The sequence below is a fragment of the Microcebus murinus genome, chromosome 6 (genome assembly GCF_040939455.1).
Source record: "Microcebus murinus isolate Inina chromosome 6, M.murinus_Inina_mat1.0, whole genome shotgun sequence".
Lineage (NCBI taxonomy): Eukaryota > Metazoa > Chordata > Mammalia > Primates > Cheirogaleidae > Microcebus > Microcebus murinus.
Genome location: NC_134109.1, coordinates 97,667,121 through 97,694,844, shown reverse-complemented (window position 1 = coordinate 97,694,844; position 27,724 = coordinate 97,667,121).

The following is a 27,724-nucleotide window of genomic DNA, read 5'->3' as shown; positions in this document are numbered from 1 at the left end:
AACCCTCCTTCCCACTCACTCCAACCTCCACCAAAAAAAAAAAAAAAATCAGGTTTCAATTCCTTTCTCTGATACTTGCTATAGAAAATTAGGCAAATCACAAGATTTTTTTGTTTCCTCCTCCGTGAAGTGGAGATAATTTCATCATTACTTTTCCAAAAAGCGATTGTGAGATTGAGTACAATTCTGATTTTAAATGGTTTGTACAATCGTATGTCACCATTCCAATGTGAAGTACCATTCATAATACATGATGATGATTATGATGATGTCTAGCAGTAATGGATAGCATATCATTACCCGATGAGGGGCACAAGTAGGAAATGGTAAAAGAGTTCAGGGAATAGAGAAATTTGTGAACTTTAAGGACAAGGAAAGGCTTCCACCATCTTGGTGAAGGGGAGCATGACGGTCTTCAAGGTGAGTAAGAGTCCTGTGAATTAAGGAAGAAGCAGAGGTCGGGTGGGGGAGGGGAGAGCTAACAGCAGTGGGTCAGGGAGGGAAAGGTGAAGGCTGTTGTGCCCATGACCAGAACATAGAATCCACCAGGGTGGTTGGGTGCTAGACGGTGCTAGAAAGGAACGCCAGGGCCTTGAATTCCTCAAAGAGACACATCTACACATTTTTCTGTAAGCTCAATGTATTGGGATGGGAGTAGGATAGACAGGGGTTTGCGTACTACCTGAGGAAACTGGTGTTAAATTTCATCAGACCCTATATTTGGCTACACGGGACGGGGGAAAAAGAGTGCCATCCCATTAAACTAACATCTAGCAACTCACAAACATGTTTTTGTAAACATAGTAATTTCCCCAGGAATATTGCAAAGCATTTTTTTTTATATAACTCCACTTATCTGGAGTAGTCAACTAGTTTAAAACTAAATATGCATATTTTATATAATAAGACAAGAGAATGTTATGCATAAAACAGGATGTCTCTGAACACTATTCCGGTAGGGAACACTGGAAACATTTACGTAAGCACTGCACACTCTTTCGGGTTAGAACATGGAACTTGGATACGAAGACACTTTGCTTTCAAGGTTGCTTTCCCGTAAACTACCGACACATTGGAAGTGGATTTCTCTAGAACAGAGTTTCGGCTTCGATTTAAAAGATAATCACCAGGATTTCTCTTTGGTTTTCTCCTCTCCACAGCTTTTCTGTCCCATTCTTTATTGACTAGTTTCCTCTTCATAAGAAAAAATATGGGTAGCAAAGTTTTGCAGGTGAAGTAAAAGCTATTTTTAGTCTATATGTGTATATATACACACACACACACACACATATAAGCTACTGAGGAAAATTGCATTTCATTTGCCATCTGTCATAATGGCTCTAGATAGAATGGAGAACTATTAGACCTGAGTAACTTGAAGATCTAGGCCAGTAATACAAAATTTGTCAATTCAAAAAAGATTCAAGGGTGGTGCTCACTAGAATAATTATTTTACTTAAACTGTAACTAGTTCGATTAACTTGACAGGCCTGAATTCAGTTGAAATTCAATTCAGTTTTTAAAGCAATACTCAAGCGCTCTGACAGAATTAACTAGTTATTTGACGAAATTGTCTCAGGGTGTGAAATGACGAGACGGTTTAATCGAAATGTTCTAACCGACGGCGCATGCAGGCGTAAAGAGTAGACAGTCGAACACTCTCTCCTCGCTATCCCTTATTGCATGAAGTGACAAATGTAAAGAATTCTATAAAATATAATATGAGTAGCAGATTCTATAAAATGGGCCGGAAAGCAAGTGGTTTCTGCTCTGGGATTAGCACTCGGCAGTCTCACTCACAGGGTTTGGATCCTCTAAATATATTTTGCCAGATTCCTGCTTAAATTCAAGTCCCATCCTGGGCCTTCCTGTTTATTCTCTATGCTATTTCTGTTCACTTCCCTGGACAGCTAAAATATTTTGGGGAGCTGCTGTGTTCCACATACCTCCTTATACTTCACTCTGTGTGTGTACAAAGACTACATTTTCCAGTTAAGGGGAACAAACAGGAGATCAGATTCTCTTAACATGTATTAATGTATCAAAATATTTTCTGCCAGGAATGTATAATTGCCAAATTTTTGTGTGAAAGGAAGGAAGAAGGGAGGTAGGGAGGAGGGATGGAGGAAGAGAGAGAGCTCGGGGGAGGGAAGGAAAGAAAGACAGAACGGAAAAAGAAAAATTCTTTGCATGTCGGAGAAACATGTTAAGTACAATCAACGCCATATTAAATGAGTAGGAATTTATAAACCAAATTAAATCATGGAATTTCAGCTCCCTTCTAACTCCGAGAACCTCTGGATCTTTAAAATAAAATCATTCCTTGGCATAATCTTTCCTCCCCCTTTTATAATGTTTTATTAGAATTTTGTGGTGCTTCCATTTTTTTTTTTTTTAAAAAGGACAAGTTTTTAAGGATGCAGGATATATTCAGTTGCATACAGGATCCTCGAAATAGGAGTTCTGAATGCAAAGCCTGAATGTTACTATCTTTTGGGAAATGGGTTCAGTAGATGAGTCCTTTTTATTAGTGGTGAAAGAGAAAATTCGAACAGTTTGAAGACTTCTTTGCGGTGAAACCCCACTCTGAAGAGACTTTGAGGTGAATGAAAGGAATCAGAAACATATGGATTACATTTTGCTTTGAGTGCCTCAGGGCGCCGAGTGTTTTTGGCTAAGTACATTTTAGGTTTTTCCCAATACAGAATTGAAAAAATACTATTGCCTGAAGCACTTTCCCAAGCCCAACTTGTACTAGGATTCAGCTCATGGAAGGCTTGCCTCTTTTCCATCAGAAATGCAAATGAGCCTGAAGCAGGAGATTTTTTCAGAATGCTCTCAGGGTATGCAGGCCTGGTCTGTGGAAGGCAGCTGCATGATGGCATCATTTATGAGAAGAAAGAAAGAGAGAGAGAGAGAAAGGGAAGGAGAGGGACAGGGAGAAAAAGAGAGAAAGAAAGGTGAAAAAAAAAACCCACCCTCTCTTCAACTATCCAGATGATGACTCATAAAATTCACCTACTAGAAACTTCTCTGTTTGTGCTACAGCATTATTTATACCCTGTTCACATACCTCATGATGAGCAAAGGCAACTCTCAATGATACATCAAATCTCGAGTGTGAACGAGGCCAGTAGGTTCTCTGCGATACAGGTCACTGCAAAAGACAGGTCCAGGGGATTACACCAGAAATCTCTCAGATCCTCCAAAAGAGAAGAGAAGAGAATTTTTGCTGAAATGGATATGGGGTACATGTTTCCTCCCTACTATAAGGGAAGTCATGGTGTTGGAACTAAATTTCAGTCGATTAGTCTAGAATTCTAATAATGATGATGATGATGAGGAGGAGGTCAGATATTTACTTTATATGGACAATCTAATTTCTATCCGTTTTATGATTCCATTCCTATATGTTGTTATTCGATTTTCTGGACTGGGATACGAATATTTAGTGTCCAAGAAAGAACCCCTCATGTGTGTGCACCAGGAAATACGAAGTTTGTTGGGAGTAGCATTCTTTTTGAAATACAAAAGCAGAAACCTGAAACAGCTCAAATGTTCCTAAGTAGCAAAATGGAAAAATAAACGATAGGGTATTCATAGGGTGGAAATTCTCTACAACAGTGAAATGGACTGTGGGCATAATTTATGAACAGATAGCCATAGAAATACCTGAGGACCGTGTTGACTCCCACTACAACAGCACCCTCTTCCCTCTGGGGACCAGATGCAGCTGCCACAGCTGCCAACCCCCCATCATTGGGACAGAGTTTTGCTTCTTTACGATGGGTGTATCCGAGCAGAAGAACTGGCCCATGGTCACAAGGCATCTGGGACAGCAAATCTCTGTTGCTCTCAACTTCTCTCATGGTAGGTGAGGTTTAGATTAAGGGGTAGAAAATTTCCAAAACATAAGAAGGAAGATGAGATGCTGGGCTGCTTAAAAGAGTATCAAACGTCACTATAGACTTCAAGAGAAAGACGTGGGATAGAAGAAGCAGGGGTGAGCGAGGAAACCAAGTACAGTGGTGAATCTAAGTAAGTTGTTCTCGGTGTTGTAAACCAGCAGAAACAATGTGAAATTGAATTCTGAGATAGTATCTTATGGGAAATGAAGAAGAGATAGGGAATTAAAAACATTCTGTCTTTTGTCCAGTTTGGGAAAATAATGTAGATAATAATTAACTCTAGGAATTGGAGAAATATGTCTAGATACTCCATTAACAGGCAAGGGTGATCCTTTGGGCAGTAATACTTGGATGCAGTGCAAGAAGGGCCTCAGAGTTCACAGTCATGTTTACACTAATGACAGCAGTGTGATCAGTGTGTGAAGATTTATCTTACTGTACACTTGTGATATGTGCATTTTTCTTATCTATATTATACTTCAGTAAAAAGGTTTTTTTAATTTTATAAAAGAGTAATACAAGTTGGGCATGGTGGCTCATTCCTGTCTAGCACTCTGGGAGGCCAAGGCGGGTGGATCACTCAAGGTCAGGAGTTCAAAACCAGCCTGAGCAAGAGCGAGACCCCCGACTCTACTAAAAATAGAAAGAAATTAATTGGCCAACTAAAAATATATAGAAAAAATTAGCCAGGCATGGTGGCACATGCCTGTAGTCTCAGCTACTCGGGAGGCTGAGGCAGGAGGATTGTTTGAGCTCAGGAGATTGAGGTTGCTGTGAGCTAGGCTGACGCCACGGCACTCTAGCCCCAGCAACAGAGTGAGACTCCGTCTCCAAAAACAAAAAAAAAAAGAAAGAGTAATACAGGTACATAGCAAAATAAAACCCTGCTTATTTTAAGTATAGAAAGACATATAATAAACAGTAAGTCTCCCTCATCCCTCAGACTCACAATTTTCCATGTCTCCTACCTAGAGGCAAAACTGTAATAATTTCTCCCAACTCCTTGCAGAGATATTTTATAATTGTGTGTATTCATGTTTATGTGTGTGTTTCTATTTATGAATATATGTGTGTATATTTCCTCTTTTTTGCATAATCAGTATATTAGTACACTGTGCATACATACTGTTCTGTATCCTGTTTTGTTTTGTTTCTTAGTTGATTAGGTTGATTTACCTCCTCTTTTTTAAAAATTGCACAGAAATCACAAATTCTACTGCATGTTTACACCATAATTGATCTATCTAGTCTATGGCTACTCATAACAATATAGAAAAGAAGATCTATGTAAATATATCATCTCATATATGTATAAATGTAAACTATTATATATAAATTATATACATATAACTATATATACATCAATATATTGCATTACTAGATCAAATGGATATACCTGTTTTTGGTAGATACTGCCAAATTGCTCTTTGAAAATATTGTACTGTTTTGCATTCCACCAATAATGAATAAACATTCTGTTCTTCCCCGTCTTTACCTACACAATATAGTATCAAACTTTTTCAACATGCCAAATCTGATAGGTGAAAGGTATCACTTGTTAATTTTAATCTATATTTCTTTAGTTAGTCAGTTGTTTAACTATTAGGTAGAACTCCTTTTATATGTTTAATAGCCATTTGTATTTACTTTTCTCTGTGTTCTTATGTCAATCATTTTTAAAATGAGTTGCCATTTTCTTATTTTTTTATTGTGGCATAATATATGTAAAATAACATTCACCATTTTAGCCATTTTTAACTGTACAATTCACTGGCATTAAGTACATTCACATTGTTGTACAGCTATCAGCAATATCTGCCTCCAGACCTTATTCATCATCCCAAATTGAAGCTTTGTATCCATTAAACAATAACCTCCTATTTCCTCATTAATTTTATGAGCTCTTTATATATTAAGATAATTTGTGATTTGTCATATACAGCCTCACAATAATTGTATGAAGTAGGCAATTGCTTTTATGACTCACTCTAGTGAGGCTTTTTTACCCCCAGCACTACTAAAACTGCTCTTGCCAAGGTCAACAATGACCTCTACATTGCTAAATCCAATAATCAATTCTAGTTCTCATTTTACTTGCCCTATCAGCAGAATTTGACACAATTGATCACGTCTTTCTTCTAGTAAAACTTTTTGCATTTGGAGTCCGGGATGCCACAGTCTCATGGTTGTTCTTTTACCTGATTTGCAGCTCCATCTCAGTTTAGTTTGTCAACTCTTCTCCAAGTCTTCTAAACTTTGGAGATCCCCAAAGTTTCAGTCCTTGTATCATTTCTCTTCTTCGTCTATACTCCTTTGGTGATCCCCTCCAGCCTTACGGCTTTAAATAGCATCTATATGCTGATGACTACCAAATTTAGAGCTACAGCCCAGACTTCCACCCTGAACTTCACACTTGTATATTTAACTGCCTACTCAATGTTTCTACGTGAATGTTAAATAAATATGCCAAGGCTAACATATTTGAAAGTGAATTCCTGCTTCTGGTAATAGCAGAATAACTTGGTTGGATTACCCCTCCAATAGATAGCAGCTTAAAAGTCTAGACAAAATATTTTAAAAACATATTTGAAAATACTGGAGAGCAACCGAGTGTAGAAAGAAACTTCAGGGAAGTTGACCCTTGAAGGATAGGATTTATATATGGTAATGTGTGCATCTTTGTGGCGTTTTGCCCGAGGGGACCCCCTATTCCACATGAGGCAGGGCTAGAGAGCGCCACACCTGCTGAATTGAGATGTCAGAGGACAGAGTTTGGGATCAGCAGAGTAACTTGAAATTAAAGAAGGGAGAAATACCTCAAAGGAGGAAGCTGCAGAGGGTTGAACCCCCTAAAATATGAATATAAACTCTTCTAAATGTTGAGTAATCATAGAATTGCACACGTTCAAGGGAGATTCCAAAGCCCCAGTAGAAACAGTATATGGAAGCTAAAAGAACTGTGAGGGAATCTCAGCTTCTTTTCATTGCAGAAAAGACAGAGTTTAGAGTTTGAGTCAATACTCTTCATTGTAACTTAATGGAATCCAGAGTCTCTATAATACATGTTACCACAATGTCCAGGATTCAATAAAAAAATTACTAGACAGATGAAGAAACAGAGACATGAAACCCAATTCAAGGAAAGAAGTCAATTGATAGAAAATGACCCAGAGATTTTTTTGGATGTTGAAATTAACAGGCAAGACTACAAAACCGCTATTATGTATATTTCAGGAATTAAGGGAAGCTAAATCATCATGAATAAATAGTTGAGAAATCTGAGAGAGTAATTAAAACTATTAAAAAGAACAAAACATGATAATTTAAAAATAAAACATACAATAACTAAGATTAACATTTTATAAGATGGGCTTGAAAGCATATTGCAGATGGCAGAAAAAAGAACTAGTGAACATGATGATGGATTAATAGAAATTATCCAATTTTTAAAACAGAGAGAAAAATTACTTAAGCAAAATTAACAAGGCTCAATAATAAACCTATATATGAGACTGTATCAAGCAGCCTAATATATATGTAATTAGAGTTCCAAAAAGAAACAAAAAATGGTGCCAAAGAAAAATTTAAAGAAATATGGCAGAAAATTTCCAAAATTTTGCACAAAAATATTAAGATATAATAAACTTAGTGAAACTCAAGATAAAATACAAAGAAACTTTAGGTAGGCACATAATTATAAAACTTCTGAAAGCCAAAGAAAAGAGAAAATCTTGAAAGCAGCAAGAATAAAACAATACATTCATTACAAATAGAGGAAAATTACAAATGGCAATTGATTTCTAATAAAAAAATAATACTACAAGGTAGTTGAGAACAAGATAACATCCTCAAACTGCTGGAAATAAAAAGCTATTAACCCAGATTTTTATATTCAACAAAACTATCTATTAAAATGAAGGCAAAATGAACACAGAGAAATAAAAACTGAGCAATGGAAACTGAGAACATTTGTTGCCAGCAGATTTGCACTATAAGAAATGTTAAAGGAAGTTTTTTTAAATGAGAAATGACAGATGAAAATTTGGATATGCAGGCAGGAAGGAAGAACATTAGAAATAGTAAAAATAAGATAAAATACTTGTATTTTTCTTTTAATTTAGTTTAGAGACATATGACCATTTAAAAGACATGGCTATTGAAAGATAAAATTATAACACAATATTATAGAGTTTATAATGAATACAGATATTTTATATACTACAGCAATAACATGAAGAACAGGTAGATAAATGGAATTACATTGTTGCAGGGTTCTATATTTCATGTGAGATAGTATATTGCAAACTCATCCACCATCCTTATTGTTTCTCCATAGCACTTACCACCTTCTGATGTGCTATCTGATTAATTAATTAATAGATTTTTTATCCTTTTGCTAGAGGAAGAATCCTGGAATTGGGAATTGGGAGTTGTTGCTGCTTTTTCAGCACTTAGAACAGCATCTGTACATACTAAAAGCTCAGTGTTTGTTGAATAAATGAGTGACTGACCATTTTACAGATGGGGAAACTGACGTTTGAAATTCTTAAGCGATTTGTCAATGATTACATGGCTGGTAAATAACAGCGGTGGGATATGAACTCTTTTTTTATCTCAATATGTCAGAATAAAAGAAAATAAAAGCAAACCTTCTCTATTTATAGCTGTGAAGACCAAGAACTCCAACTATTCAGAATTTTCCTTTTTCTTCCTGGCAGCATCCAAGATAACTCCTGGAAGCTGTGTAGGACTACACAGGGTACACTTTGAAGAAAAGCCTAATCTTGACCATATCTCTGATTTTAAAAAGAAAAAAAAAAATTGTAGAGCTTGCCTTGTTCACACTTCCACCCTTAGAATAATTCCATGCCTCATACTGACATATGAAAAGATAATAAATTCAGGATAGTATCTCTACTATTGAGACATTTGTCTATTTATAAATACAGATGTGGCTTAAACCCAACTTTAAAGTTAATGCATTTTTATGGCTCCATTAAGTTTAAATGCAAGGTTACCTTGATTTCTGAAATAGCTATACCCATGAAACATTTGAGATAAAACTGAATCCTATATTCCTTTATACTTTCATTGTAATATCAGAGCTATGTTAGCCCCAGGATCAAAAGTTACCTTAAAGAATGCAGAAAATCTATTACAAGTGCATATTCGTTGAAAAAAATCCCTTACAATAAAACATTGTCTCAATAAAATATTAAGTGAAAAAAAATGGAACACTGTAAATTAGATTATAAATGAGATATAGAAGAAAGAAGCCTCATTTCATTAATCAACCACTCCGGGCTTTAACAAATTATATTTATTGTCCCACAAACCCCATCACATTCAAAGGCAGTTAAATTGAGCATACCTTCTCTGAGAGTTCATTCTCTGAGAGCTGCTGCTTCAAACTTTCCTCAGGTGTGTTACAAGGACAGACAAAAATATTGTGGAATAAAAAGCTGGTCGTGGACACTTAACTCTTTAACAGGGAAGGTCTGCTGGATTTCCATAACCAGAAACCTCTGTCAGCGCGAAGCCCCCACTGTCTCTTTTCTGGCCACAGTTGCAAGCCAGCATCCTTCCTCTTTTGGAAGAAGTCAATGCCATAGAAAAGAGTCCTGACTGCAAAGGTTAGAAAAATGGGATTGGGTAGAAGGAGCACAGGGATTTGAGATTTCTTTGCTTCCTCAACAGGGCAGCAAGAGCAAAGGTAAAAATGTGAAAGTGAGGCAGGAAAGAAGAGGAAAGGGAGACAGACCAAAGGACCAAAGCAAAACACTAAACAAGATGCAAAAAACAAAGTGTCTTTACTCAAGTGAGCAAAGTAGAATTTAAGAAAGGAATTTAAGAACTTGCACTTGCTCACTTCAGCTCCTCCAAACTCCCTCTCCTCATGGCCATTATTCTCTGTACTTTATGATATATCTTATCTTCCCTTCTAGGCTCTAAATTTCTTAAGAGCAAAGTGTCTATCATATTTGCTATGTTTCTGTAGCGCTTCAAGATTTATAGTATGATTCTTACATTATCTCCCTTATTATTCAAATTAATGGAGGCATTTATTAACATCATTCCTACTTTATAACTGAGGAAATAGAGTTTCAGAGAGATTAAGAGATTGTCTCCGAACCACATAGCTAGTAAATGGTAGATAAAGTCAGGAGTTGGATAAAAGTTCCCTGACCAACTTCCCTGTGTTCTTCCTTCCAAACCAGTACCCAGATCTGGTTCATTCCTGGGACATCCATCACATCTTGCATAGGACTTAACTCAGAATGGATCTTCATTTAGGGAAGGAATAAATATTTCTGGAAGAAACCTATCTCTATACTGAGACAACTTGCAGGAGTCATTTCAAGTGTTCATTCTAAATTATATCATGTCCAATTTAACTTTCCAATTGTATTAATACCTCATCTAGTGCATTATATGTAGTTAATCTGTACAGCCTTGGGTTTTCAAATTTCTCCAGGCTTTTCTCCCACATAGAATGGGCCAGCTATATGAGCACAGCCTCTTTCTGTAAGTGCTTATACTCCAGTATCTCTTCTTCTGGAAGGCCAGTGGTGGCTCACACCACCAGGGGTGGTGGTTAAATTGCTAGCACTCATATCCGTAAACCGTCGACCAGGGGCCAGGTTACATGCTTGGAGTTCTACATCCATTGTCTCATTTAATCTCCTCAACATATAATCCTGTGAGATAGGATCATAGCCAACAAGACTCAGATTTCCCAGGTTGCATAATTTTCCTGGCGGTTGAGTAGATGGATGAGTAGGGACACAAATTGGGGTTCACCTCATTCAGCAAGTCAACACACCCACCCTGTTCCTGGGGGATAAAATTTTAAACGCTGCCTCCATGGAGTTTGTAGTTTACCTGGGGAGACTGTATGTAGAGGAAGTAGAGGATTGCAATGCCAGGTGGTAAGGGCCAGGTGAGAACCAAACCCAATATGCCATATAATAGAGGGTTTTGAGAGACATTGAAATAAGATTTGGGAATCAGGACAGCTTTCAGGAGAAGAGAAGATTGTATTGAGTCTCTAGGGCTATTTGAATATATAGATTGTATTAAGTCTCTAAGGCTATTATATATATATATATATATATATATATATATATATATATATATATCAAAGCACATTAAAGGCAGGAGCTATGAAATATGTAAGATTCAGGAAGGTGAAACATCATAGCTCTTTAGACATGGTAAATATTCAATAGTAATTTCATAAATGAATGAATCAGTGAGTGTGTTCATTCAAAAATTAAGGTGTGTTGTCCAATGAGTCTAGAGAAGTAAGAAAGACAGGCTTTGGGTATTAGGATAGAGTTCAAATTTTGTCCTGAAGGTAATAGGAAACTGTCAGAGGATTTCAAATAACGTATAAGGTAGTGTGACATGAGATTTATGTTTGAGAACGATCACTCTGGCTGCAAGCAGTGTAGAGAATGAAAGTGAGGAGGGCACAGGCCTCAGACAAAAAGAAGAGTTAGGAAGCTCTTGCAATAATATAAGAAGCTGTCCTAAGAGATGAAATATCTATGGCAAAAAGTAGCAACAGTGGAAATAGACAGGAAGGGACCAACTTGAAAAATTTCTTGGACAAAGAATCTGCAGGATTTGGGAATGGCTGGATTTAAAGATGAAAAAAAAATCATCTCATTTCGTGTGACCTGGTGGTGGTATTCTCTTTTACTAAAATGGCAAATAGTAGGAGTGACAGATTTGAGGGAGGGAGGCACAAGGAAACGATAAATTTGGTGATGAACACATTGAGTTTTTTGAGACTCATATGGAAACATCAGAGAACATCTGTTTGGATACCCAAGCCAAAGTTCATGAAAGAAATCACTCAGAAATGTTGATTTGTGAATTATCAACATAGACATAGAATTTTAATCATGAATTGGGATGAGATTGCCAAAATGCAGGAGTAGAGATCCAAGATGTAGTCCCAAAGAACACTGAATATAAGAGGCAAGAAGAAGAAAAGCCCAGAATGAGCCTGAGAGGGATACTCCAGAGGAGAAGGAAGAAAACCAGGAGGGAGGGAGGGAAAGATGATGTGGACACCAAGCCCAGGACAGAGTGGTTGCTTCTCTCTAATGTCAGAGAAGAGACACTTGAAATGAGCACAGAAAGCTTGTGGATTTCACAACAGGGTGGCCCTGGAAAAGATGATATCAGGATGGAGGCATAAAGGAGAAAGTAGAAGGTTGCAGAATAATGTAAGAAGCAGGCAATGGTAGCATTATTTCAGGAATGTTGCCTATGGAGGGAAGATCTGAGATAGGACAATATCTGAAGAAGAATAAGACATTTATGCTATGAATATTTTTCTCCCAGCCTGGAACTTCTTGGTTTATTTTTATAATTATGTCTGTGATGAACAGAAGGTTTTAATTTTATGGACTCTAATTTAACTTTTTCTTTTATGGTTAGTGCTTTCCGTGACCTCTCAGTAAAATCTTGGCCTACCTCCAAGGTCATGAAGATATTCTCCTCTGCATACTTCTAGATGTTTTATAGGTTTAGCTCTATGTTTGGTTTGGTTCTATGATCCATCTTGAATTAACTTTCATATATGGTGTGAGGTAGGGATTGAGATTTATATTTCCTATGGATACCCAGGGATCCTAGTATCATTATTGAAAATTCTTTCCTCCTAGAATTCCTTTGATCCCTTGTCAAAAATTATTTGACTGCCTAAGTGTGGTTTTGTTTCTAGCCTCTATATTCTGTTCCATTAATCTATTTGCTTTCACTTGTGAATACCCTATTGTCTTAATTACTGTAGTGTCATAGTGAGTCTTGAAAGCATGTTCTATAAGTCTTTTAACTTGGTTATGACTATTCAGTTTTTGAGTTATCAGTTAGCTCAATTGACTCACTATAATTATGGAGACATTTGGCATTATTTCATTGTTTCATTCATTCATTTTTTTCATGTGTTCAATAAATATTCATTGACTGCCAGCCTTGTGACAGAGATCATGGCTGGCACTAAGAAACAGCAATAAGCTAAGTAAGAATCATTCCTGTCTTAAGCAACTGCCACAGTGAAGGAGACATTTTCAGAAACAAATAACTAGTGCACAATACACTAAAAGTGATCACTCAGTCACCAAATATTTATTGAGCACATACTATCAGCTTGGCAACATGGAATACTGAACTCATGTCAAATTTCAGCTTTGCCAATGCAAGTGTGGGCTTTCACTTCCCAGCCTGACATCGCCCACATGATATCTTTTCCAAGCTGCACACTTGCTGCTAATTAGTTAGATCCTTCTCTTTTGAACATTTTCCACCACAAAAGCACAATAATATGAATAGTAATACCTTATATTAGCATAGTGCTTTCAACTTTTCAAAGTGGTTTTACATCCTTCATCTTGTTTCTCTCTTCACATTTCTCCTGTGAGTTAGGAAGAGCAAATATTATTATTTTTATTTGACAGACAAAAGTAGATCACAGGGATGTGGGGATTTGCTTACCTTCGCACCACTGAGGCTAGGAGCCTTACCCTTTCCCCCGCCCCACCCCCCCCAACCCCCAAGCTCGTCTTCCTGCTTCTTTCCCCATTACTCTGTCTTTAGCATCTTATCAGTACACACCGTACTGGGAAGGCTTCCAATTTCAGGTACCACTTCTGGGCTCCAAGTTAAGCTGCCACAATGGCACCGTATGTTGAAAGACTACAATAGATTGTCAGTGTTATCTTCCAGTGCTGACGGAGATTTATGAATGGGGATGGAGCAAAGAATCATGATCACTTTCACTATTATAACTGCCTGCGGAAGATTCATAAAATTTCTGACACTTTCTTCATCCTTTCTGCCAGGCATCAGCTGTCGGGGGAAGGTCGCCTCTTCCCACCCAGCTTTGGAATGAAGTGATAAATGTGTCAGAAAGCTCATGCCGGGTGCAATCTTCTGCCTTGTAAACAGTTTTCATTGATACATACATTAAACTTTGCTTTCTTTTTTTTTTTTTTTAAGCCACCGGAAAGGTGCTTGAAAAGTAGCACTGTCACTGATAAATGTCTCCCCTATCCTGGAACCTTTAAGGAGATGGGCTTGTTTTAAAGAAAAGAAATAAAGATGCATAAAGTGGCTGGATCTCTTGAGTCTTGTTTGACAACAGGCTGGCTGGGGTGTCAGGGCTGTTGTTTCTACCAGAGCAAATCTACACCCCAAATCCTGAATTTTATGAGCTCATCTCCTTCTTCCAGTTTTTCTCTTTTAACCTCCAATATCTTATTTAAAAAAAAAAAAAACAAAACTCATCAAACCTCTAAAGACATGGAAATAGTGAATGCTTTCTTTTAAAAAAAAAATGAAAGGATTTTTTAGGTCAGTTTATTTTTTTTCAGTGTTTAATGCAGAAAAGCGCCCCATTTTGCATTCCTGTCGGCAATGTAGACAAAGTGAGGAGTGTGTAATTGGGATCATGGCAGGAGGTGTGCGGGACTGAGAAAAAGGTTTTGCAAAATTAGATTATCGAGAGGATATGGGGAGGTGGGGGAAGTAATAATATCTCTTTGGGCAGACTGCAGGATACAGCAAGTGCACGTTTTTCAACAGATCAAAAGGGTGCATTAAATCTGATGCACCAAAATCAGAAAACAGAAAGCTAGCAAAAACAGATCAATTTAGCTCCAGTCTTTGACTTTTGTTATTTTATTATTATTAAATCATATATTACCCAATTCATTAAATGCCGATTACCTGTTCACCTTTATCCATCCAGCACCTATCGTGGTACCTGACACATAATAGGGATTTATTGAAAGTTGAATTAAATAAACCCATAACTTGGCCATATTTCAAATATAGAGATAACTTCCACTGAAATTCACATATTCCACGTTAGAATAAAAGTAATGTTCTGTTTCCCTATGTCCCTGGTAAGACTGGGGTGTAATAGGTTCTTATTTAATGCACAGTCCTGCTAAAATTGTGCCATAGTGACGCATTTGCCCTGTTGGTGCCTTCTTTTTCTTGAGAATTGCACTAGACGACTTTAGTTTTCCTTCATATCCCCTGACCTTTAATGCCTCTTATGGTTTCCAAAGCAAGCTTGCTTCCTCTGGAACCAATAAATGCTTTTGGAAAAAGTGCTGTAGCTCTTCAGCGGAAGCCCAGTTATAACCCCGAACGGCTAAGTTTGGCCCCTTTAAACTAAGAGTCTGAAAAGGTCCTGATTTTTCTGGCCTCAGGCAGGAGACCTTGTCTGATTACAAATGGGGATTGCTAATCTCTCCATCCCTGGAACTTCATGACTGAATCCAACATATTGTAGGGGACGGTGTGTAAGAAAGCTGAGAAAGGGATCTTTCAAGTTTCAAGCAGTTGTTTAATATTTTACTTTTGCCTGCCTTTAAAGTTGCCACAGGTCCCTGCTGGTGTCTCTTTGTATTAGTTGTGGGTGACATAAAACTGCCTGGCCAATAAAAATTTAAAGGGATATCTTTGCTTTTTCTGCCTTAGAAGATATTTCTTCTCAGCTCAGTTAGCACAAAAGAATTTCTGAATTCTGATGATGATATAGGGAGAGGTGGGAAATTGTCCCCAAAGTAGAATGAACCCTGCGGTGTTAGAGCAGAATCAGAGGTATTAGTATGAACTCAAGGTTTTGTAACATTTATATAAAATGGTAGATTTGGAAATAGTTATAGATTTGTGAGCATGAATGGGTTAATATACATACATGCATTTACTAGCTTTGTCTAGTGAGTGGGCCTAGAAGAAATGGCTCCCTCGTAGCAACAAGCACCTCCCTCTAGTGCCCAGATCTTGGTTTCTAAATACCATTCTCCAATAAAAGGAACCTAGGCTCCTTGGAGAGGTGGTTGATTCCAGGCCTGGAGCAGAAAAAACAAGATAAACCCAGAGCAGTGGGGCATGTCAAAAAGGGCACCGGAGTTCTCAGTGGCCAAATCCAGAGCAATTTCTACCACAAAATAAAAAATGAGAGTATTGGGCCATCACTCATGGCATAAAAATAAATATTCATGAGTCTACACTGATACAAATAAATAATTGAATAAGTAAGTACACGGAGAAGAAGGGGCAACTTTTTCTGATAGAATAAATTGCAATTAATCACCATACAAGGAATATAGAAAATATGAAACCAGGATGTGAACACCACAGTAATAATTGTTGCAAGCAAGATCCACCAATGGATACTAAAATTAGTGAGCATAAGTTTGAGGAGAGACAGGGTATTTGCATAGTCTAAAAGTATCTCTCCCAGGATATTTATTTATTCCAAAGGGACAGATAGTAACTTTACAGCACCGAAATGCAGTGGACTCCATCTTGACCAAATGATGAAGGTAGGGTTGACACGGTGGACCCTGGTATGATGCACGGTGACACAAAACTGTATCAAAATTGTATGACCTCAATCTAACCATGATAGAACACCAAACAAACCCAGATTGAAGAACAATCTGCAAAATAACTGACCATTACCCTTTAAAAGTATCAAGGAAATGAAAGACAAGGGAAGTTTGTGGAACTGTCACAAGGTTGCTAAGGAGGCAGGACAGTTAAATCCTGGATTGGATCCCGAAGCAGAAAAAGGATGTTAGAGGAAATACTGGTGAGATCCAAATAAAGTCTGGAGTGGTTAATAGTATCGTGACAATGTTAATTTTGTAGTTTCAATCATTGTAGAGTAGTTATATAAGTTGTCGACATCATGAAAGTAGATGAAAGCTATATTAGGTTATTAAGTATGAAATGTCCAATCTCCTTAAGTACTAAGTTTGACAGTTGCTATGTCTGACATTTCACTTTATAACTTCTTGTTTTGTTTTTATCGTGAAGGTACATCCTCAGCCTTTCAAAAGTACATTTTGGCTTGCAATTATCTTTTAAAATTTGTTTAGAGCAATTTCGGTGAAACCGTGGATAAGTAAAAAATTCGTGCTATTTTCAAATGTGAGTTCCGTCATGGAACCAGTACAGCACAGACAGCTCGAAATATCAACTGAGTGTTCGGGAAGGATGGGGCTAATGAACGTACAGTACATCGGTGGTTTGAGAAGCTCTGTTCTGATGATTTTTTTTTTTTTTTTTTTTTTGAGACAGAGTCTCACTTTGTTGTCCAGGCTAGAGTGAGTGCCGTGGCGTCAGCCTAGCTCACAGCAACCTCAAACTCCTGGGCTCGAGTGATCCTTCTGCCTCAGCCTCCCGAGTAGCTGGGACTACAGGCATGCGCCACCATGCCCAGCTAATTTTTTATATATATATCAGTTGGCCAATTAATTTGTTTCTATTTATAGTAGAGACGGGGTCTCGCTCTTGCTCAGGCTGGTTTTGAACTCCTGACCTTGAGCAATCCGCCTGCCTCGGCCTCCCAAGAGCTAGGATTACAGGCGTGAGCCACAGCGCCCGGCCTGTTCTGATGATTTTAATCTCAAAAATAAGCCAAGCGGACAACTTGAGACCAAGGAGGATAATGATGAGGTGAAATCTATAGTGGAAGCAAATCCATCTCAACCTATGCACGAATTGGCAGCAAGGTTTGACATTACTATTCCAACAATATTGGACCATTTGCAACAAATTGGCAAGGTAAGGAAGCTGGATAGATGGGTTCTGCGTGAATTAAACAAGCCTCTGAAGAGAAATTGTCTCAAAGCTTGCCTTTCTTTGCTGTCACAACATAAAGGCGAACCATTTCCACACTGCATTGTTACGTGTGATGCAACATGGATTTTTTTTTGACAATCACAAGTTGTATAAAGATGAAGTGCAAACACAGTCTGAAACCGAATATTCATCCAAAAGAGCTGATGGTATCTATTTGGTGGTCCGGCACTGGTATTATCCACTATATCTGCATGAAACCCGGTCAGTCCATCACAGTGAATGTCTACTGCACCAGTTGGATGAAATCATGAGGATGCTTGCTATTAAGCAGCTGAGATTGGTCAACAGAGACAGGCCAATCCTCTTGCAAGGCCACATTCAACCACATGTCACACAAACGACACTGCTCAAACTACAGAGGCTGGACTTGGAAACTCTCTGTCATCCACTGTATTCACCAGACCTTGCGCCAACTGACTGCCACTTCTTCCAGGCTTTGGGCCCCTTCTGTTTTTTTCCCAATTTATTTATTTCTTTTCTTTTTTTTTTAATTTCAGAATATTATGGGGGTACAAACATTTTGGGTCTATATAATGCCTTTGCATTGCCCAAGCCACGTCTTGCAAGGAAAAATATTCAATTGTCAACAAGCTGTGGAAAACACCTTTCACAATTTCATTGCCACTAGCTCTCCAGGCTTCTCCACTGCTGGTATAAACAAGCTCTTGTTAAGATGACAAATAAGATGTCGATAGTTTAGGTGCATACTTTGATTAATTGTACTGCTTCTTTGAGATATGATAAACTACACTTTTGATTCAAAATCAGACATTTCCTGTTTCATGACCTAATATAATGGCTCCCTGTATTATTTTTGCAATTTTTCTGTAAATACAACACTCTTTCAAATTTAAAAAAAAATGGGTTGTAAGTAATAATCTAGCTAGGGCATTTTCTCTCACAGTGTCGTTTAATCAATTGTAACTCAACTAATTGGAACCTTAACATGCTAGAAATCTCCCCTATACTTCTGCGTTTAGCAGAAGACCTGGCGAATAAGCTATTACCCAGGATTTATTGAGAAAATTAACTTCCTACGGAAATCCTGGGTTGGTGCAGATCCAGTGCAGCCTATAGTCCTGGGTGCTGAGGTGAGCCCCAACTAACCTCCCTTTTAGCTCCTTCCTCCCTGGATAGCCCTACTCGCCAGCCAGTTTTGGAAGTCATCAGCCACTTTCGCATCCTAACCTTTGCCTTGCTTTTCTCCCAGCCAGAAAATGCTTTTCCCCTTCATCTATGCACTGGCCTTGGGATCAGCCAGACCTTGGTTTGAATGACGGAAGTGCCAAAAAATTAGTTACATGAGTCTAAGTGAGATACTCAACTCTGAATCTATTTCCTCATCTGTAAACCATAGGCAATATTCCTTACCCTACAGGAATCTCAAGGTGTTTGGCATAGTAGCTATCCACAGTGGTCATGCTGTACATGGTAGCCCTGCACTTGGTATAATGATGGAAGGCTCAGGGAGGGCACCTATGAAGTCTTTGACTTATTAATTCATTTCAAACCAAAGGGCTACTGAAATCTACTCTGTGCCAGGTACTATGTTGGGCTTTAGAGATGCAGCAGGTGATGATGCAGACTGCTCCCTGCCCTGGTACAGCAGACAAAGTCTGAGACAGGAGACAGGTATCAAACAAGTCATTCCAAGTGGGAGCAGAGGTAGAAGAGGGCAAATGTTGGTGTTGAAACCTGCTGTAGTTCCATTGATTAGAATCAATGGCTCTTGCCTCTGCTTTCAGACAGCAAAGGCAGATTCTGGATATTCATTGATGTTTCTTCCATTTGAGCAGGAGCAAGGGCAGGTAAAACTGAGATGGATTATTTACAATTAGGTAAGAAATAGCATTTTCTGGAAAACTTCATTGCACTAGAAAGTGCCATTCTCCAGTCATTGAGTATCCCAGTTATCTGAAAATTAACTAGAACTCTTAATCGGCACTATTTACTGCATGTGTGCATTCAGCTGAAACTTTTTAGGGACTTCCTTTGGGACAGGTACTTGCTTGTAACTTGTGGGGGCGAAAAGGACTTGGCCTCCCTGAGTTCCCAGTTCAGTGGCTGATGGAGGGGTATATAAATGTTACATCACATAGTTTGATGGGTTAAAACTCAATGGAAGGAACATTAAATTCTGCCTGGGGTGGTGGTGAGGAGAGATCAGGGAACATCTAACCAAAGAGGTGATATTGATCTGGGTCTAAAGGAAAACAGGATTGCTTTCTGTGAAAAGGAACAGAATGTCCTTAGGCAGATGAATAGAGAAGATATCACCCACTAAAAAAAAAAAAAAAAAAAAAAAATCAGGAAATAGGCAGTTGTACCTCCCCAAACCAAGAGCTTGTCTCTTAACTTCTGCCCCACTGGATTTTGTAGGCCCTGTGGCAAGGACCAGTTGGGGCTCTGAGGAACACCCTTGATGTCCTGTGCTGAGGCTGTCTCTAGTGCCAAACTTGAGCTAGGTATTGGTATTTATTTTCATCAAGTTTGCAGCAGTTCTGGGTGATCCTATTCTTTGTTCAAGCGTTGTTTCTTTTCGTTAATATCTGCGTAAGAGTCACTCCCCAAGCTGTATCTGTGTCTGTGCTTGTCATATCTCTTCTAGCCATTTCCAAACACATTTCCGCTTCTCAAATGCTTCTCTGCTGTGGGTGTTTTTGCAGAGAGCAGGTTCTCCCCAGGAGCCTCAGACTTCCATGTCTGCCACCAAATACCTCGGCAGTCTTACCACAGCGAGGATAGAAATTCCTGCCCTGGAGGACACCATCTGACCCCCAGGGATGGTTGCCAAAGGTTCCATAAAGCTTGATTTCCCAGAACAGTCAGGCAATGCCAGGAAGGGTACATATATATTGCATCTGGAATCTTTTTCAGAGTCTGATTTTATTTTAAGAAAATACAATGAGAAGGCTACAGGTGGGGCTGTAGAAAGAGCTTTAAACCCGGAGTCAGGTGATTGGGATTAAGCTCCAGTTCTATCTCTTGCTATCTACTGTAAGTAAGCTGTAACCTCTCCAATGGCAATATCCTTTTCTATTAAATGGGGATAATAATAACTGAACATGTCTATCTTCTTGTGAAAGCTAGATGAGATAACGAACATGAAAGTATTCTATAAACTGCAAAGAACTGTATAAATTTGAGCAAGGTGTTATTAATTTCAATGAGAACCTTAAATAATCCTGCAATGATTCTTTGTTGACACTTTGAGATTTTAAAATTAATCAAGGCCATTTTCCCAGACAGATTATTATGATGATCACACATTATTGAAGGAAAGAAATTCTGATTTATCTGAGCTTTTCTAGATAAACCAGTGTTTACTATGCATGTTCAGAATGTCATATACTTTCAAATGGCAAAATTTCAGCAAGAGATGATGCCATGGGGACAATATCCCATCAGAGTTTGCCCCTGAAGTCAGAGGGAAAAAATTCCTAGGAAGCAAATCTGATGCTAAGAGCTCAGGCTGGGAGGCCAGGCAGACGAGGTGTGGATCCCTGCTCAGATGGGTCATAGCTAGGTGACCCAGGCAGCTTACTTGATTTCTCTGAGCTTTGGCTCCTCCCAGGAATAATTATATCATCTTTATAGATTAGAGTGACAATTAGGCAAAAGAATGCATGTGGAAAATTCTTTGTAAACTGTTCAGTGCTTCAGATTAAATTTAGTAACTGTTATTAGGTGAGAGACCTTGCATTCTTTTCTAGATTGACAGGAATCAGTCACATCCCTGGGCCATGAAATGTATCTAACAACACTCTGTAGAGTCATGCGTTAGAGCATTATGGAAAAGACCGTGAACTTCTGAGTTCAAATCCTGCCTGGCTCCCCTCTCACCAGCTCAGTGACCTGGAGCAAGTTTTCTTTCACATCTCTGCACTACTGTTTTCCCTTTTCTAAAACGGAAACGACAACTGCCTCTACTTCGTGGGGGCGTTAGAAGGAGAAAATGAGTAAGATAGTAAATGAAAGGCTTGCCATGTGCAGGTTAATTCCCTTCATTACTGCTTATTTTGTGTGTCCAGTATTTCAGAAGAGCCCCTTCTTCCACGGGCAGAGTGAAGAGATGCCAGAGGAAACACTTAACTGCTGCTAATGGGAGGCAGCACTCGGAACTTGGAAGCCCGTTTACGTGTGCAGGATTTCCGTTTGCGAGGACTTGCTTTTTCTCGCCCCTCCGCCTGCACCGTAACTGCCTGGAACATCCCAAGACAAGACTGGCTTTTTCTTGCAAACCTACTGTCGTAGGATGCATCCTGAACTAACAATGCTTGTCCATGTTTTGCTCACCGCTCTGTAGACACTTGTGAATGCTGGCCTAGCAGCAGCTGGGGTCTGGCCCTCGCTCTGCCACCAACTCACCGTGGCCCTGAGTAAGCCCTTTCAGCCCTGGGGGTTCCAGTGTCAGCCTGTGTACACACCACTTTAAAGAAATGCTCTGATTTCAAAAATACTTCCTTCCTACATTTTTTTTCACATTAAAATTATTATTTTATTTTATTATTTTTTCTTTTTCCCAACATTTTTATTATGAAAAATTTCAAAGTACAGAAACGTTGAAAGAATTTTATAGTGGACACCTATATACTTGCAACCTATATTCTACAATTAACAATATAATACATTTGTTTTATCAAATATCTATCCATCCTACCAATCCCTGTCTTCATCTGTTGACCTATCTTATTTTTTATGCATTTTATTTTATTTTTTGTTTTTTTATTTCAGCATATTATGGGGGTACAAATGTTAAGGTTATGTATATTGCCCATGTCCCCCCTCCCCCCTCAAGGCAGAGCTTCAAGCGTGACCATCCCCCAAACGTTACACATCTCCTACTTTTTTTTTTTTAATGTTCAAATGTTAATTTTTGATTTCTCAAACAAAACGCAACAACAACAAAGATGGTAGGAGTAGTTGATAGGTTGTTTGGGGTTGTTTATTTTTAAGCCCATTTCGGGGCAAAATTAAAAGCTGGTAACTCTCTGTTTCTATAGACAAGCTCTTCTTAAATCCCAATCTGAAAAGCCTGGCTCAGGTAAGAGCAGGGACCTGGCAGGGGTCATTCAGTGTCAGCTGCCTGGTACCTGAGGCCCTGCCCTTCCCCAAGCCCACAGGAAGGAAGGACTTTTGGGGCTCCACTTTGCCATTATTTATTAGGGAAGTCTGTGTTCCTGAGTGCTTTGCAGAATCACTCTTCCTTGGGAACAGTGTGAACAAATACAAAATGTTTAATAAACAGCCAAGCATGAATTGTTGCTTTCTGTTTTTCTTTCTCTTTTCTCCTGGCTCGACTCCCCTGTGACCTCCCATGACATTGCTCTGTCACCTCTTTCTCCCCATTGGACTGAGAGCGCCTTCCCCCTGGGGCGGGGACTGTGTCTCATTCCTCTCTCTGTCTTATTCCTAGAGACCAGTCCCCGCCCTGGCACATTAGAAACATCTAATAAACGTGAGTTAGACGAAGGCATGAATGAATGACATCCAGCATCCTGTTAGCTTGCACATTCTGATACCCAGAACAAAATATTGGCCAATTTATTTCAAACAGTCTTTTTTTTTTTCATTGCTTCTGGCATGGTCTCCTGGCCTTTGGGGACACCATTAAAGTATGATTTATGAAATATCTAAGCATGTTTTTCTTCTTTCCTGTTGTTGCTTCCTTCAATATGTTGCGGACACCGGGTTAAGCACGGCTGAGCGAGGCAGACGCAGTCCCTGCCTTCAGAGACCTTACAGTCTGGTTAAGGAGCAAGACATTAAGCAGACAATCACAAGACAGGAATCATGGATCATGGATCCAATGTGGATATAGGAAAGCAGAGGGCATGAGGCAGAGGGGAAGTGACTGCTTTCCAAACTGGAAGACTCCGGACACACCGCTGGGATGTTTCTGTCGGCATTCCAAGAGTTAAAGTGAGCTATGTTAAAGACTGACTAAAGCGTTTCTCCCGAGACCATCCCTACTTAAATTCATTTCTGCCAATCATAATGTCCTACTTACTCGCGTCTGCTAGGGCATTATCTCTGTCTCAGTAACACAATCTTCTACCCTCTCCCACCTGCGCTGCCATCTTATTTTTATCCTAATGGATCACACTTCCGTCTCTGTCTGATTCAACGTCACCCTGTTTAACCCCTTCACTGGCCACCTCTCTCTCTTGCTCCTTCTTGTTTTCTAGTTGCTCATATTTTCTGCTTTTGTATCTGGCCTCTCTACCCCTTGCCCCGTTAGCTAATGACTGACAACAGGCTGTAGAGAAAAGAGCCTGAGCTTTTTTTTAAGACAGACAGACTTGAATTCAAAATCTAGCTTCACTACTGAATACTTGTATGCGTGGCCTTGGCCAAGTGGTCAGTGATTTCAAATGCCCAGAGAGGTCAAATAAGAGGAGAAAACTGAGTTTCAGAAAATGCCTACCTAGTGTTTCACTCTTGATGGGTTGCATTCGTTTCATAATAATAGCACTTACGATGTTTTAGACACTTTTATAAATGCCTTACACATATGTGCTCATAAATTCTTCACGATATTTATATGAGACAGAATAATAGAACAATAATAATCCTTATTCTTATCTTCATGTCCATTTTATATAAGAGAACACAGAAACACAGCGGGGAAAAAATGAGTGCCTAAGTTTGTGAATGTCAGAAACATGATTTAAACCCCAGCATCTCACTCCAGGCCCAGGCACTATGACACCTCCCTGTTTGCAGCTAATGTTTTCCTGTTTTCTCACCTGTAAAATGAATTTATTAATTAATAATTGCACTTCATGGAATTCTCATGGGAGTTAAATAAAATAATGTATGTATAACCCTTAATAGTCTGCCATTTAGTAGATGGTAAATAAATGTCAGCTCTGTCTCCCTCATTTATTTAAAAAAATGCATTCTGTGATTGTCCATTTCTCTTTATTTTGTTAACATATGCCTCCTTTTCCCCACTGTGTCCTTTTTTAACCATTCCATATAGATATCAAAATGTGTCATGCTCTTGCTTTTATACATATTCTCTCTTCTATATTTACTCATCATTGACATTCCTAACCGCCATTCCATAACCCATAACAAAACATTATTTGTATCAATGTAAAACACACACGAAGTTCAAAAAGGCAAATGGCACCAATGTTCTATCCCGAAAAATGTCAGTACGCAGCCCACTCTGCCTCACATTCATATTCTGCTCTTCAGAGACAGCCGATTTCAACACTTCAAGATTTTTTCTCTAGAATTTGCTTTTATATTTTTAAATAATATACATATACCCTATATCTTGAGTTTTCAGTTTCATTGAAAAATAGCATTTCTATTGACATCTTACTATTGAAGATGAAGATTTCACAAACAACCACCATCACCTCCCAAGTGACACACATAACTGTCCCACACATCCTTGTACTTTAATTACATGACAATTTTGAAAAGAGTAACATTCAATCTCTATATCATGCAAATACTGAGTTAAATAGATGTAGATAGATAGACATGTATATATGTGTGTGTATATATATTTCATAGCTTACTCTAGTTGTAAATGACAACTACCTTTAGTTTCTCATTCTCCTTTTTGTTTATCCTGGAATTAATAAGTGCCTTTAGTTTTTTACATCCCATCAATAAAAATACCCAAACTTCTGATGGAAGAGAGCATCTACTCTCAGGAGACCAGGGCAAGAGTAGAATTAGAAGCTTACCTATGTTTATATTGTTAAAAATGATAAATAAATCCAGTAAACTGTTGTATAATTTGTTAAGACCTCCTGCCTTGAAAAATATATCAAAATAAAACCAAAAATATGTGTTAAGTTACCAGTTGAGAACACGTGATTGAACAATAATGAAAATTCAAAATTCACTTTCTTTTTTTAATCTCAAAATATCATAGGGGTACAAAAGTTTTTGGTTACATGTATCAATTTTGTTATGCTTGATTCAGGGTTGTAAGTGTGCTGATCACCCAGATAGTGTTCATTGTACCCACTAGGTAGGTTTTTACCCACCCCCTTCTCTCCTCTTCCCCCTCCTTGATTTCCACTGAATTTTACTTCCCTCGGTGGACATGTGTGCTCATGAGTTATTTCAAGTTTAACAGAGAGTACATGTGCTGTTTGTTTTTCCATTTTTTAGATACTTCACTTAGGATAATGGTCTCCAGTTCCATCCATATTGTTGAAAAGGCCTTAATTCATCCTTCTTCACTGCTGAGTAGTATTCCACAGTATACATATAACACGTTTTGTTAATCCACTCATGAATTGATGGGCACTTGGCTTGATTCTACATCTTTGTAATTGTAAATTGTCCTGCAATAAGCATTTGCAAGAAGTTGTCTTTTTGATAAAATGATTTGTTTTCCTTTGGGTAAATACCCAGTAGTGGGATTACTGGATCAAACGGTAGGCCTACTTTTAGTTTTTTGAGAAATCTCCACACTGATTTCCATAGAGGTTGTAATAATTTGCAGTCCCACCAACAGTGTATAAGCATTCCTTTTTCTTTGCATCCATGCCAGCATCTGTTGGTTTTGGAATTTTTAATGAAAGCCAGTCTAACTGGGATAAAGTGATATCTCACTGTGGTTTTGTTAAGAATTTCCATTTCCCTGATGATTAGCGATATTGAGCATTTTTTCATATGTTTATTGACCATTTATCTATCTTCTTTTAAAAAGCTTCTGCTCATTTTTTTTTGCCCACTTTTTAATAGAGTTATTTGTTTTTTCCTTACTGATTTACTTAAGATTTTTGTAGATTCTGGTTATTAGTCCTTTATCAGATATATAGCTTGCAAATATTTTCTCCCATTCTGTAGGCTGTCTATTTGCTCTGTTGATTATTTCCTTAGCTGTACTAAAACTTTTTAATTTATTCAAGTCCCATTTATTTATTTTTGTTGCTGCTATGATTGTCACTGGGATCTTCTTTATAAATTCTTTGCCTAGGCCAATATCTAGAAGAGTCTTTCCAACATTTTCTGCTAGAATTCTTATGGTTTCATGCCTTATATGTAAGTCTTTTATCCATCTCAAATTAGTTTTTGTGAGTGGTGAGAGATATGGATCCCATTTCAATCTTCTGCATGAGGCTATCCAATTTTCCCAGCACCATTTATTGAATAGGTATGCTTTATCCCAGTGTATATTTTTGTCCATTTTGTCAAAGATCTGTTGGCTCTATGGGGATGATTTTATATCTGGGTCTCCATTCTATTTATTCCATTGGTCTATGTCTCTATTTTTAGCCAATTTCATACTGTTTTGGTTACTATAGCCTTGTAGTATGGTTTGAAGTATGGTAATGTGATGCTTCCAAATTTGTCCTTTTTGCTTAAGATTGTTCTGGCTATTCAGGCTCCTTTTTGATTCCAAACGAAGCGTAGAATTATTTTTTCTAGATCTGTGAAATATGACATTGATATCTTGATGGGGATTGCATTGAATCTGTAAGTCACTTTTGGTAGCATGGGCATTTTAACAACCTTATTTCTACTGATCCATGAGCATGATATGTTTTTTCATTTGTTTGTGTCATCTGCAATTTCTTTCCCCAATGTTTCCTAGTTCTCTTTGTAGAGATCTTTCACCTCTTTGGTTAAGTATATTCCTAGATATTTTATTTGCTTTGTAGCTATTGTGAATGGTATTGCATCTTTAATTTGACTCTCAGCTTGACTGTTATTGGTGTTTAGGAATTATACAATAATTGTGTAACCTGAGACTTTGCTGAGTTTATTTATCAATTCTGGGACTCTCTTGTGAAGTCTTTGGGGATTTCTAGTTATAAGACCAGGTCATCAGCAAAAAGCGATGGTTTGATCTCCTCTTTGCTGATTTGGATATCCTTTATTTCTTTCTCTTGCCTGATTGCTCTCACTAGGACTTCTAGCACTATGTTGAATAGAAGTGGTGACAGTGGGAACTCTTATCTTGTTTCAGTTCTTAGTGGGAATGCTTTCAACTTTTCCCAATTCAGTATGATATTGGTTTGTCATATATGGCTTTTATAATCTTGAGATGTGTTCCTTCTGTGCCTAATTTGTTGAGGTTTTTTCTATCATGAAAGGGTGCTGGATCATGTCAAATTTTTTTTCTGCATCTATTGAGATGATCATATGGTCTTTGTTTC